This window comes from Calonectris borealis, chromosome 15, assembly GCF_964195595.1.
Source record: "Calonectris borealis chromosome 15, bCalBor7.hap1.2, whole genome shotgun sequence".
NCBI lineage: Eukaryota > Metazoa > Chordata > Aves > Procellariiformes > Procellariidae > Calonectris > Calonectris borealis.
In genome coordinates, this window is record NC_134326.1 from 3,773,473 (window position 1) to 3,786,028 (window position 12,556).

General features: G+C 49.6%; 1 protein-coding gene across 9 annotated transcripts in view; it reads left to right on the top strand.

Annotated features, from left to right (window-relative positions):
* The window catches only part of SIL1 (SIL1 nucleotide exchange factor), a 101,800-nt gene continuing 89,244 nt past the window's right edge, over window positions 1-12,556 (top strand). The window contains exons 1-4 of one of the 9 annotated variants that reach the window (XM_075164063.1): window positions 250-1,143; window positions 3,679-3,736; window positions 3,839-3,862; window positions 4,385-4,554. The gene's annotated coding sequence lies outside the window, so the exon portion shown is untranslated. The other 8 variants (XM_075164067.1, XM_075164062.1, XM_075164061.1 and 5 more) reach the window with 8 other exon arrangements.

Below are 12,556 nucleotides of genomic sequence, written 5' to 3' on the forward strand. Positions count from 1 at the left end.
CGGGGCCCGAGCGGAGCGTGCGCAGTGCGGAGCGGTGAGTGGGGGGGCGGCCGGGGCCGAGGCGGGAGGGCGCTGCCGTGACATCCCCGGCCCGGGCCGCTGCTCGGTGCTGGGGGACTGGGCCGCACACGGGCCCTGCGAGGCTGGGCCGCCGCCTCCCCCCGCGCCGGAGCGCGTCCTGCCGGTGCCCTCGTTCGAGGGGAGCCGGCGGTGAGGCCTTGCCGGGGCGGGGGGCCTGCCTGCCGCGGCGCTTTCCCACAGAGGGGGCCCTGCCCAGGCTCTGAGGGCGCAGGGCCCGGAGAGCTGCTTCTGGCGTGGAGTAGCGGCGTTTGCCCTGAACCCGGGGGGCGGCGGCCTGCTTTGGGCAGGGCTGGGGAGTAAAGGCAGGTGCCTGGGCTGTCGTGTTCTAGAAGGGACCGAAAATCAGGGCCCTGGGGTGGGCACCGACCTGCATAGTGCAGGGCAGGATGCCTGGGTCCCTTACACTGAAGCGTTTTAAGTACAAATTCAACAAAACAGGAGCAGTTTGGATTCAGCCTTGGGCACAAGGGTGGGCTGGGAGACCTCAGGCCCCCTTTGCACCTGGGCAGCTGTGGAATAAAAGTGTCCTGGTACCTTTGGTGGAGCTCTGGGCCATTAAAATGGAGTTTTCTTCAGGGTATGCACTCAGTAACACGAGGCCTGAATTTTAAAACGGTTTAATTATTTTGGTACAAGCTTGCATATGGCTTTCTTGCCGGAGAACTAGTGAAGTTAGATGTTGCCCAAAGCCAGGGAGTGAAAACTGAACAAATGGAATTTTGTATATAAACACTATTTGGAATATTGCCTTAAAATGTTTAACTTCAGTGGTTGGCTAACACTCACATGAGAAGTAATCTTTGACAAATAATCAACACTACCCGCCTCTCAAGATGGCCTAGGTTTACGCTAACAAGTTCTGTAGACACAGTTTCTTAGGGGCAAGTTATATATTTTACAGTGTTTTGCTGATAAAACTAACCTGGTACAAATACGGCTTAGAGGCAGAAAGTATGGCTTCACTGATACTGTTTAATTTGCTTGCCAAAGGAGTATAATCTGCACAGCCATTTCTGTTGGTAGAGCTGTCTGCGCGAGGAGGCTGCTCCGGCTACAGCCCTGGTAGGAAACCTTTTAAGTGCAGATAAGTCTCTAGGCCTTAGCAGCCGATGACACACCCTGTCGTTTACCGAACGTGCTACCACAGTGTTTCTGCTCTGCGTGATCCTTTTGAATTCATTTGTGTGCTGGGAGTAGCGTTACTAAGGGATGGACTTCTTTTTTTCCTCTCTTTTCTTTCCCCCAACCCTGCCTTAAAATGACCGGCCTGGGCTGCGTTGGTATTTTCCAGCAGCCTCCAAGGCGTTTCTATGGTGGAAGCATCCAAAATATTGTCCCAGAAACTTTAATGTAGAAGTGCAGCTAACGGAGATGAGAGCGGTGTTTGCAAGTTCCTGGGGTCTGCCATCTGTGTGTATTTACTAGATTTGAAGGGATACAAGTATGATCCTTTTAAAGAAATAAGCTGGAAACTGGCAATCCCTAATGAGTTACCAGAACAGCCCTTGAACCTGCGACACCATGCCCTAAAGCAGCACAAGACCAGTGCTGGTGCTGCTGCCGCCACCTTCTCCTTTTTTACAGTTGAGAATTTCTTTAGCCTGAGCAATAAAACACCTGAAGAACTCTCCAGCAGCCCCAAACCCTCTCTCTGTCTGCTCTTACTTGGCAAGGAAATGGAAGTCTACTTAAATACCCATCTGGTCAAGCTGGGCAGGTGTGGTTGAAAGCACATCAACTATACCCTGAGAATTTGCAAGGCAGTGGATTTTGGGATAAATTTAGGGATAATAGTCAGCCTTCTACGTGTTAATCCTCTCTGCTACTGACTCCCTCTGTGGCTTTTGTAACCCACCTCAGCTCTCTTACCGCTCAGCTTTCCCCTCTGAGAAATGACGTTTATCTTGCACTCGTGAAGTAGGTGAATCAGCTTTAATTAAGATTTGTTAGGCACTTTGTTGATAAGTTCCCTATAAAGCTAGTTATTATTTTTTATTAACACGTAGATATTGTTAGCACCTGAAGTGAAAAATGACACGGCACTGGGGATCTTCTGGGAAACAGCCCTGTGAAAGGAGTTGGCGCATGCTAACGAAGGCTTTGTCAAATCTCTTCTGGCTGTGGTTCACGAGGCAGCTTGCTCCTAAAGCTCTGACTCAAAAAACCTCAAAATCCTCTCGAGTCACTGGGAAATCTTCAATGTTCCTAGAAGTTAAGCCTCACGTTTGCATAAGATTTGTAGATCTTGCCCCCTTGCCGGATTTCTCGCAGAGACTTCAGTCGGCGTTTGGTGCAGCTGTGTGCAGATGGCATCTGCTGCACAGGCACAGCTGCTCTCGCTCGCTTTGAAACACCTTGTTTCGATGATTTCAATTGCTTTCAGCAATCATTGCTTCACATTATTCTGTAGGGAGGGCTTGCCCGCTCGGCTGGGTGGTGGCCCACAGCCCGTTGTAATGGTCAGTGGGGCTGTTTGGGGATGAGGGGGGAGGAGGGAAGCCTTGCCCTTCCTCACGGGCAGCCCAGGTCAGCATCCCTCGCCCTGCAGCGCGTGGGAAGGCCGTCTTCGCCGCCAAGGTAGCTTGGTGGCAAATTAAGCTGAAGAGCGTCGTTCATGAAAGGTAATGAAGACGTGGATTGAAACGGTTGTGCTTGTTCTGCCTTGCTGTGTGGGTGCCCTTTCGGGAGGATGGGGAGCTCTATTGTATTTTGGGGAAGAGAAGGCTGTTAATTTAGCTCTAAGATGTCACTGCTGTAGCGGTGTAGGAGTGGCCAGATGGAGGATGCTAAAATGAAATGCAGGGCTGGAAAAGCCTCCTTGTCCATGTCCCTGTCCTGAGGCCAGGTGAGAGATACTCGGCTCCAGACTGGACGGCGGGGGATGTTGGTGCAGATCTGGACAGGGGCAAGTTCCCTCTGGGACTTGATGAAATCCCAGTCTCAGAGAGCCTGATACCTCGTCTAACTCACGCTTTTTAGCAAATTAAGCAGGCTGCTTTGTCTCTTGCCTTGATAGGATGGGGAGCCCAACGGATGGTTGTCCGTCTTGTAAACAGCTGTTAAATGCTGAGAGCTGGTAACGACCCTGGAGGGGAGCAGGGATGGAGAAACTCTTCAACAGCTGCTACGGGGCTGTGTTTTACACCACTGACTGCTCCGCTTCTTGCCCAGACCCTCCGGTTTGTCTGCGACTTTCTTAGGGGTGGTACCCAGCACTGAGCGTAGCCTTCCAGCCCAGAATTAGGAATTTTATGTTCTTAAGTCACAGAATGATGTTTAGCTCTTTGCAGATGGAGCTGTGGTGTCACAACGCTGACACACGTCGCATTTTTAGTCCAGTCCCCATTTTCCTCAGCATTACCTCTGTGCAGAGAGCTTTCCCCTGGGCTGTATTCGTGTGCTTGATCTTTCTTTTTGCTGTTTCCAAGTGCGGTTCTTTGCATTGTTTTCCGTGCTTTCTTTTTATTGATTTGTGGGTGTTTTTGGAACTTTTCTTCAGTTTATCAATTCTGATCGTGACCTCCGGAGTGCTTCCAGCTCTTAACTGCTGGGCATCCTTTCAGGTTTTATAAAAGTACTTTCTGTTTCTTTGTTCAGGCCATTAATGAAAAGGATGAATAGAAGCAGACCTGGACTGAGCTCCGAGGGCCCATATGTGAGGTTTTCTGCTGTTGTGACAGGGAATCGTTGATAGCTACCCCTAAAGTGTGTGTGGGGGGGAGTTGATTTGGTGGTTTTTTTTTTTTGCCTTAGTTAGTAATGAGCACTGTGCCTCGTTAAGGTGAGCTCGCGTAGTCCGAGTTCCTCTGGTTTGCCTGAGAGTGTCAGGTGGATCGAGTGAACAGCCTGCTTTAATGCCGTTGTGCTGGTCGGAGGTGTGATGGGCAGATCTCTGTAGAGGGGGAGTTGTGCCCCATTTCTGAAGACTCGGGTGATTTTCAAGAGCTTTCATGAACCTCATTTAACTGGGGCTTCTCGCTGGTGCTCGCTGGGACTAGCATCGCTCAGAGGCAATCCTCCGGTCGCTCAGCCCTGCTTTCCACCGAGAGCTCCCCGGCTGTCTCTGCTTTGGTAGCAGAGCAGTTTGCAGGGAGGAATTTGTGTCCGTAGTGTCCTGCTCCCCTTTGTTTCTCTGTAGGTCTGTCCTCAGTGAGAGCTAGGCTTGTCTGCATGTGACTAAGGTAGTAAAAATACATTTTTCTCCTCAAGCAATTCAAAGTTCCTTGTGTGGTTGCTCTGCTCTGGAAAAAAAAAATTACTTCCTCTGGAAAAATTAATTACACTCATTTTTATCCCTGAATAGTGTGTTGCTGTGGGAGCGGTTGCAGGATACCTCGTTCCACCAGGGCTCTGCCGGTCACCTTCTCAGCGCGAACGAAGCTTAAGGAAGAGGAATTACTTTAACTGAAATACATTTAACTGGAGAAAACGTCACTGTCCGAACAGGACCAGCTCTAACCGCCCCTGAGTTCTGTAAGTACTGAGCTGCTGTGTTCAGCTTTTTGAATTTTAAGAGGTTGGTCCTTTTCTGAAGTGCGCTTCCACCCACTATACCACCTTTCTTTGCACATCGGCGTAACTGTGGGGTGAAATTTGGGCCCCACTGAATTCAAGGACCACACAGAGTTCCTCTGTGGTTTTCATCTCTTCCACCTCTCAAGGCTGGTAACTTGAGGTACCCGACCACAGCTGTTCGCTCAGGCTGTGCTTCGAGGACATCATCCACGGGGTGGAGAAGCTGTGCCCTGTTTGTTCTCCTTTATTGGTCCACGGCTGATGGTGGGTGCCCTGACCAAATTTCAGTTCCAGGGGAGAAAATTCAGCCTCCCTAAAGCATTCCTGTGGATTCTGTTGGATTCTTCCTTGCTTCTCTCCGGGGGGCTGCGTGCTGTAGTTAAATACCGGTAGAAAGGTTGTGTTCCCCTCTGGATTACGGCTGAAGTTCTGTGGTGGATAAATAGCTTCCCGAGTCCAGTTTGCAAAGCCCTTTGGGCTTTGTGGGATGCAAGAAGCTGTACTGTATTCTAGATGTGTGTTTGCTGATAATTCTGTAGGATTTTCAGTGAGCAGGTTGTAAGAATCCTGATTGTACCGGTTCTCTGCGCAGTCAGATTCTTTGCCCAAATAGTTCAAAAGCCTGCTGCAGAGAGAGGAGAAGGAAGATGGAAGGATGATTTAGAAACCTCTGGGTCACTGGAATAGGTGGGAGGAAGATGCATGTGTTGATCTGAAGGAGATACCAAGCCAGGTATATGCCTTTAAGCATCTAAAGAAAATGCAGGATTTTTTTAATGGCTGCCTACTTTATACTGAAATAGTTTCTTTAATGACAGTTTTTAAAGGTTTAACTGTTAATTTTAGAATTTTTATTTCAAGCATGCTTCCATAAAATTAACTTTTTCAATGCAAAACGCTTTAATGTCTTCCGCGTTGGTGCTCATTTGCAAGAAATCTATCCGCAATTATTTCTTATGTACCAGTTAAATCTATCAGCCAACAGACGTCAAGTGTAGCAAAAATGCTATAATAATATTATGGTCTAATAATAGTTATAATGATTCTAATTACCTGGCGCGGCTTTTGAGAGAAGCAGGCTCAGAAATTAGTGCAAATGGGATGTTTAACCTTGAACTGCAGAAGTAGGGCACTTTCAGAGGTGTTTGGGCTGTACCCCTTCCTCCCTGTCGGACACCCCATTCCCTTTATTTCCTCCAGCAAACCGGGAGTAACAGTCCCGTTTTAAATGTTCAAACCTCATTCTCGGTATGTTCAGAGGTGGAGAAAAGTGCTGGCGAGCTGTAGGTGAGCACGTTTCTTAAAATACCTGTAAATGTGAAGCCCGGTCATTTTTAACCGCGCGCTGCAGTCTAGCCGCCCCGGTTTCGGCGCGCTCCCGCTGCCTGATGATTACAGCGCGCACAGATTGCTCTCACCTCAGGAAGGCTGCAGGAGGTTCAGCAATCTTCATCTTTTATGCAAGCCGGTTGTGCTGCTTTTAAGTGTCAGGGAGGCTTTGCCACAGCCTGGAAAGTACAAAGCCAGCCTGAATCTGCCTGAGTGCTGCCGGGCAGCTTTCACGCTGTCCACTGAGGGGAGAGTGAGCGTGGAGGTGTGCAGGCGAGCGGACGTGAGTTGTTGATCCCGCTGGAGGCTTTGGTGTGAGAGGGGAGGGGGCACGTCAGCAGGTAGGGGCCAGCCGCCTTGCTGCTGCACGAGTGCTGTGCTTTGCCTCCCGCAGTTTGGACCCGCACAGCCTTGTCAGTCTCCATCCCCGGTGCAGGCAGGATGCTCTGTGTGCCAGCTCTTTTATGTCACTCCCAGTGCCTCTCTACCACCGTATTTTTCCCTTAGGAAGGATCCTGGGCTGCATTTTCTATATTCCAGTGGGTTTTGCCCAACCTTGCTATGTGCTGTGTAGTGTCTTGGGGTCCCAGGGCTCGTTATTATTGTAGGACTGATAAGGTGATGCATAATGGGTTGCCCTTTGCCGCAGCTGTTCATTTTTAATTTTGCGATGTGAAGTTGGTGAGGAGTCCCTGATTCACAGAGAAGAATCCTTTCCGCAGAAAAAGCCCCACGTAGGCTGGAAGTTGACAGTTTTCAGTGATTATATACCAGGCCGAACTTTTTTCCTCTAAATAATAGATTCACATGCTGATGAGAACTCAGCAGGACCTACGGGAATTCGTCTGTCAGTTGCTGATCCCTGGCATGGGCAGCAGCTGTGAATCTTTCACCGTCTTCCTGTAAAATGGATCCAGAGGTGCCCTTGCAAGGTTTTCTTCTTCATTTCCAGCCTGCTTGTAGGCTGGCACGCTCCGCTTCTTGTGAAAGCCCTGCCTGCCAGCGCCGCTCATGCTCGGCGCACGCAGCCCACCTTTCTCCAGGGCTCACGCCGGTGAGAGCTCTGCCGTCTTCAGCCTTTTTTGGGGGAGGTTTGCCTTCTCGCTGGAGTCGGTACCTCCATTGGTGCATCACCATGGAGATGGGGCCGTAGGAGCTGCAGGGCACAGCCTTTTCCAGGCTCACGTGAAGAAGGATGCGGTAACGGGCTACCCTTGTTTAGGGAAAATGATTTCTCAGAGTAAATAATTTGTCGAAGAACACTTGGCATCGCTCCAGATACTCTTAAGGAAAAGACAAATCTCGGATCTCTTCAAGCCGGAGCTGTGAGGCTCATGTAATATTCACTTGCTTTTTAACATGCTGCTTTGCTTTGCTCAACATCAGGCATCGCTGCTATGACCAACGCTGACTCACTAACCTGCTTGTGCTTTTACTTACCCTGAGAAACCAAAGCTCCCTTTGTTTTCTGCTCCTGGTAAATATTAGCAGTGTATTTCTCATCCTGCCGCAAGAGCACCTTTCTGCATCCCTTTTCTCAGCCCATTGAGAGTCTGGACTTTCCCTGCTCTGAGTCGGTTGCAAGGGTTCATTTCCCTATGACCAGTACGGCTCTGGCCGGGTTTCCAAAGGACGCGAAGGGTGCGCAGGAGCATTGAGCTCTCCTGCATGCAGGGGAGCGCAGGCACTCCCCGGCTTGGAGACCGTGCCGGCGCACCCCAGACGCTGAATAAGCTCGTGCTGAAACCTCCGTGGGGGTTTGGGGACGCTGCCCTTTCTGCTCGCCTGGCACTGGCGCACTCTTTCTTCGTCTAGTTTCTGTACAGGGAGAACCGTCTCGACAAGGTCTAGAAGAGCCCTCCGGCACCTCTCTGCCTCATTGCCTCCACATCTCATTTCAGATTTCATCTGTAAACATCTCTTTGCCCTTGCTAAACACTGTGTCTCTTAATTTCTCTCTGCAAGAGTATTATTTAATTTGTAAATGTTTTAGGACGTTATTTGAAAAATATGATATGAAGCTGTATTTCATTTACTGTAATGATTCACTAATGTGGGCATATTTCAAAGGCAGGCTATGCAGTACTGTGGGGTTTAATTAAATTTTGTTTTTCGAGTAAGCATCAATAGACAGACAATAACAAATGATGGACAATATGCATACAGAACAAAGTCAGTCCATTTTTGTTTCCAAGAGTGTGGAAGTGAAAAAGCATAGCCCTTAAAGTGTACTTGGCCTGCTCATGACCGCTGCTTTAGTGCAGCTACTCACTTTAGGGCAAGTTTTTTCTTCTTACTCTGACTTAATTTTCTTGATCTCTTCCTGCCCACAAAATAAACTGTTACACTGTGGAAAATTTCCAGCAGGAGCCTTGGGTGAGCTAGGTTCTGCTGCAAACTCTGGACTTAGTTTTGAATATTGTGTTGCTTAATGCATTACGGCTTGTAGAGCTGGGTCCTCGTGCGGGTCACAGAACCGAAGGGCTGGGTGTGAGGTTCTCGTTCCTTCGGTGGGAAACGCCTGTCTCCGCTGGCTGGAAGTGGTGTGTGCTAGCTCTGGCACAAGGAGGTTGCCAGGAGGTAAAAATGATGTTGTTGCATTTGACATTGTTGTACCCAAATCGGGAATAAGCAAGTGGCTCTTGAGTGCATTTCGTTCCTTTTCTTCCAGCAAGCGTGGGGTAATCAAGTACAAAATGTATGCAGAGAAGCTTGGAAAGTCTGTTCAACGTCAGCGGGAGGCTGTTGGAAATCATAATGGCACTCACAAGCGTGGCACTTGTACAAGTTTTCTAGAGGTAAAGAAATTCATCGATGATGTTGTAAATGGGCTCCTTTGCTTGGGTTTGTGCAGAGCATCACTTGAGGAGCAGAGCGAGATTGCTGGCTGGAGCATTGTTGAGTTCTGGTGGCTAGCGTGGGTTTTGTTCTCTCTTAGTGTTTCGGAAATTTTCCATTGTTTAGAAACATAACCAGAATTTGCTGAGGAAATCAGTGTGGGTGCCCTGACCTCCCGCAGCACTACAGCCCTTTGATTGCTCTCTGAAATCTCTCCAAGGCAGAGAGCCGAAAAAAAAGGTAAATTTTTCAGAGGAGGCCCTCGTCCTCCGTTGAGAGGTGTGAGCTCAAGCCGTGTCCTGGATTGATGCCTAAAGCTTTCCTGCCTAACCTGCCTGCAAATGGGTCCCGGGCCGGGGCAGCGGGGTGGCTGGGGGCGAGGGCTGGCTGTGCCTGGTGCTGGCTCTGCTCATCGCTGGCTGACCCGGGGTGCGTCACCGTCCAAAGAGCTGTGGGGTGGAAATTGGAGTGTCTAAAGCTTGGGAGAGGCTGTGGGAACCTGGCTCTCAACTGGCATCTCTGCAGCTGTAAGTGCCTGAAAAGCATCGCTCTAAATGACAGACTTGTGTCTGCTAACCTCCTCCTCCATGAGATCTCGGTTTAACACTCCCTGTGTTACGGTAACAGCCTGTTTTGCTCCTTGCTGGAAAGCAGTGCCACGAATACTTTACAGCTCTCCTGGTGCACGTACCGGCTGATGGTGTTTTCTGCGCTGGATGAGATGCTCGTAGGAAACAACGATCCTGTCCAAGTAAGGCTGGCAAGGCGGTGTCCAGTGCTTGATGCCAGTCCCTGTGGCTGGAGAGGTGTCCTGGTACAAATGAAACGGTGTCTAAATATAACTTGTCATGAGGCATCAGATGCTCTTTAAATGAATTCTGGAAAAAAACCCACACAGCTGAGGTTTGCACTGGTATGACCAATACCAAGGTGCCTGCCACCTTGTTCTTTCCTTGTTCTTTGCTTTAGGCTGCCAGGTTTTCCCTTTTCTCACTTTTTTTTGTTGATATGTAGTGTCACTCAAGGCTCTGTTGCTGGGTTTTGGGTTAGGCAGTTGCTTTTTGATGACTTGAGGCAGTGTTTCCTACTTCTCTCATCCTTCCTTTGGATCTCCTGCCCTTGTCCCCTTCGCTCTCACTTTGCGATAAGCTAACCTTCTTTGTGGGCTGGTCAAGCTTCCCATCCAGGAACCTCGGGCAGAGAAACTTTTCTGGGGCAATTATTCATCTTCTATGGAAGGAGCGGTTTTCCTGGCCGTGGTGGGGCTCAGCTGGCTGGCCCCAGATGAAGCACACTGGCACCTGGAACATCTGGAGCCAGCGGCTGAGCCCTGTGCTGCGGGATTTGCCCTCTATGCAGACCAGTAAGCTCTTGAGCCTGGTCTTTGCAGGAGCAGGTGAATGATTTGGGTTCCCCACGCTACTGGCTGGCATGATTAAATCTTACAGATGTACCCAGAGTAGGTTTAGGGGCTTGTCCTCCTGCCCAGCAGGATAACAGGGAGAGAATGGTGTTCCCTGCAGCTGAGCCAGGGCTTTAATGCTTCTTGCAGGACCGTGCAGCAAACGGGGGACCTGCGAGGGGCCTCGACACAAGGTCTGGAATGACACGAGCCCAGGGCATGGGAAGCTGCGATAGTGCTCGGGAATGAAACAAAAAAAGGGCTCTAGGATTATTTCAAAGAAAAAAAAGTAATCTGTAATTCAATTTTTGGGGAATTCACTTCTAGTGAGAGAGAGTGAGGCTGGCTGGGAGGGGAGGAGCGCTTGCTCAGGCGGATGATAATCCATCTCAGCACGTTACTGCGCCAAGGCTCTTTGGCAAACATTAGCCTTCTTAATGCCTCCCTAGGACGAGCGAGAGGCTGCGCCGCTGGATGAGGAGCGTGAAGTTTCTGGACTGTGAGGAGCTTCAACCCAGAGTGATAATTTAAACACCAAATTCTTTTTAGTAGTGGATATTGTTGATGGCTGCCTCGCATGGGAGTGCTGCACAGGAACAGACTGCGTTGTACTGATGTGTTTTAAAAATGAAAAGTGTGCTGGTCTTTGTAAGCACTTGGGTCTGACACCGGCCAGCTAGGTTTCTTGGATTTCTCCTTTGGAGTTTGGCAGCCGTCTGCTTCAGGGAGTACAGTGGTCTCATAAGAGGTTATTTGATCTGACACATGACAAATTGTTTCTGCTGGCGGGTACTTCAGGCACAGTCTGTTAGCTGGCAGCCGTGGATTTGCGGGCACTGAGGAAGTTGGGGAAGGCAAGCCTGCCCTCCTCCTCCTCCTCCTCCTCCTAGCAGGTGTCAGCGGAGGGAGCACTGTTTTAGCCCGTGTCCCATTCCAGCCTCCTTTTTGCCGGTTGTTACATCGTGCTATTTGTGTAGATTATTAATGTTGCTTATGTGCTAGGTGTTCCTGCAGATGCTCGTTGTGTTTCTTTTGCGCTTTGGTGTGCAGGGCAGAAGAGGAGAGCCTGTGTTTCTGGAACCAGACCCGGTTGCCATTAAAGACGCTTTGTTAAGTTGCTTTTTTCAGGACACCCTTTTAACTCTGTAATGAGGAGTGGAGTATTACATTCCTCAGCAGAATAAAAAGTACGTGTCCCCTGTGAGATACTGTAAATATATTTTATCTGTTCTATTACCTGCAGTTTCGAGAATATGTCCCCTAAGCATTTTAATCTTGTTTTCCAGAGTTGTCTCAGGGTGAGGAATCACTCCTATTTGCAACTTCGGGAATAATTACTACGTTCATTAATTTCTTCTCCTTTCCTGCTGTCCATCTATTATTGCTTCCAAGAGAAAAACCTCTCTGTAAATCTCCACTGAAACAGACTGACTGCTTGATTAGGAGGAGAGTTATGCGCGCTAGAAATGTGTTTGTGAGAGAGCATCTCATAGCCCTGCGTGTGGACGGGCCCGCCGGCGTGTGCTGGCTCCTCCAGCGCCGTTCGAAAGCACTTAGCCACATAGAGCCGCCAATGCCCAGGCTGGCTCGGCGCTCCTTGCCCTACGATTAAAGAAGAAAGCACCGCAGGCCAGCATGTTCTGGGCAGTCGTGGCACACCTGGAGCATGGTGATGGGCAGGAGGCTGAAGGTCAGGTCTGCCCAAACACCCAAGCAGTGCTTTGCCTCCTGAAGTGCTTTGCCTGCAGTGCTTGGCTGCTGTTATGAAATAGAAATTAGACAGGACAATACGGAAGCGGTTCATCAGCTGGCCCTCTTTTGTCCAGCAACTAAAAGACAGTTCAGAGATTTTTGCGGGAGCGCTGTTTGCTTTGGTCCTTTTTTGTTCTTTCTTTAAGTTCAGACTGAAAGAGCTGGAGACTGGCGGCCACTGTAATTATTACTTCTCCCTGAAAAGCAGAATAAATGTGCCATTTAACGCATAAATGACAGGGTCCTTGCCTAGGAAAAAATATGGGATCTGACCCTGACACTTCAAACCCTTCTACACGTGAGTAACCGTCCCTGCCTGGTTCTGGGTGCACTGAGATTTCTCACTCCCTGGATTGGGGTCGGTGCCAAAACTTGTCTCGACGTCTGACGTCGGCGGTCACTGTGGAGGCTGTCATTGAAACAGCCTTGATTCGCGTGGCAGCTGTATTTAGATGGCAGCTGATGGAGAAGCTCTGCAGAATAGTTTGTCTATTGCGTGACAAAATCTGCTTGCAGGAGGGGACAGCTGAAGCCTGTGGTCTTCGTGGGAGAAGCCCCTCGGTACAAACGTGGCCTGGCAGTCCTGTGATGGACTTGCCATCTCCCCACCTGATGTGGCAAGATGAGGCTGTGGCACCA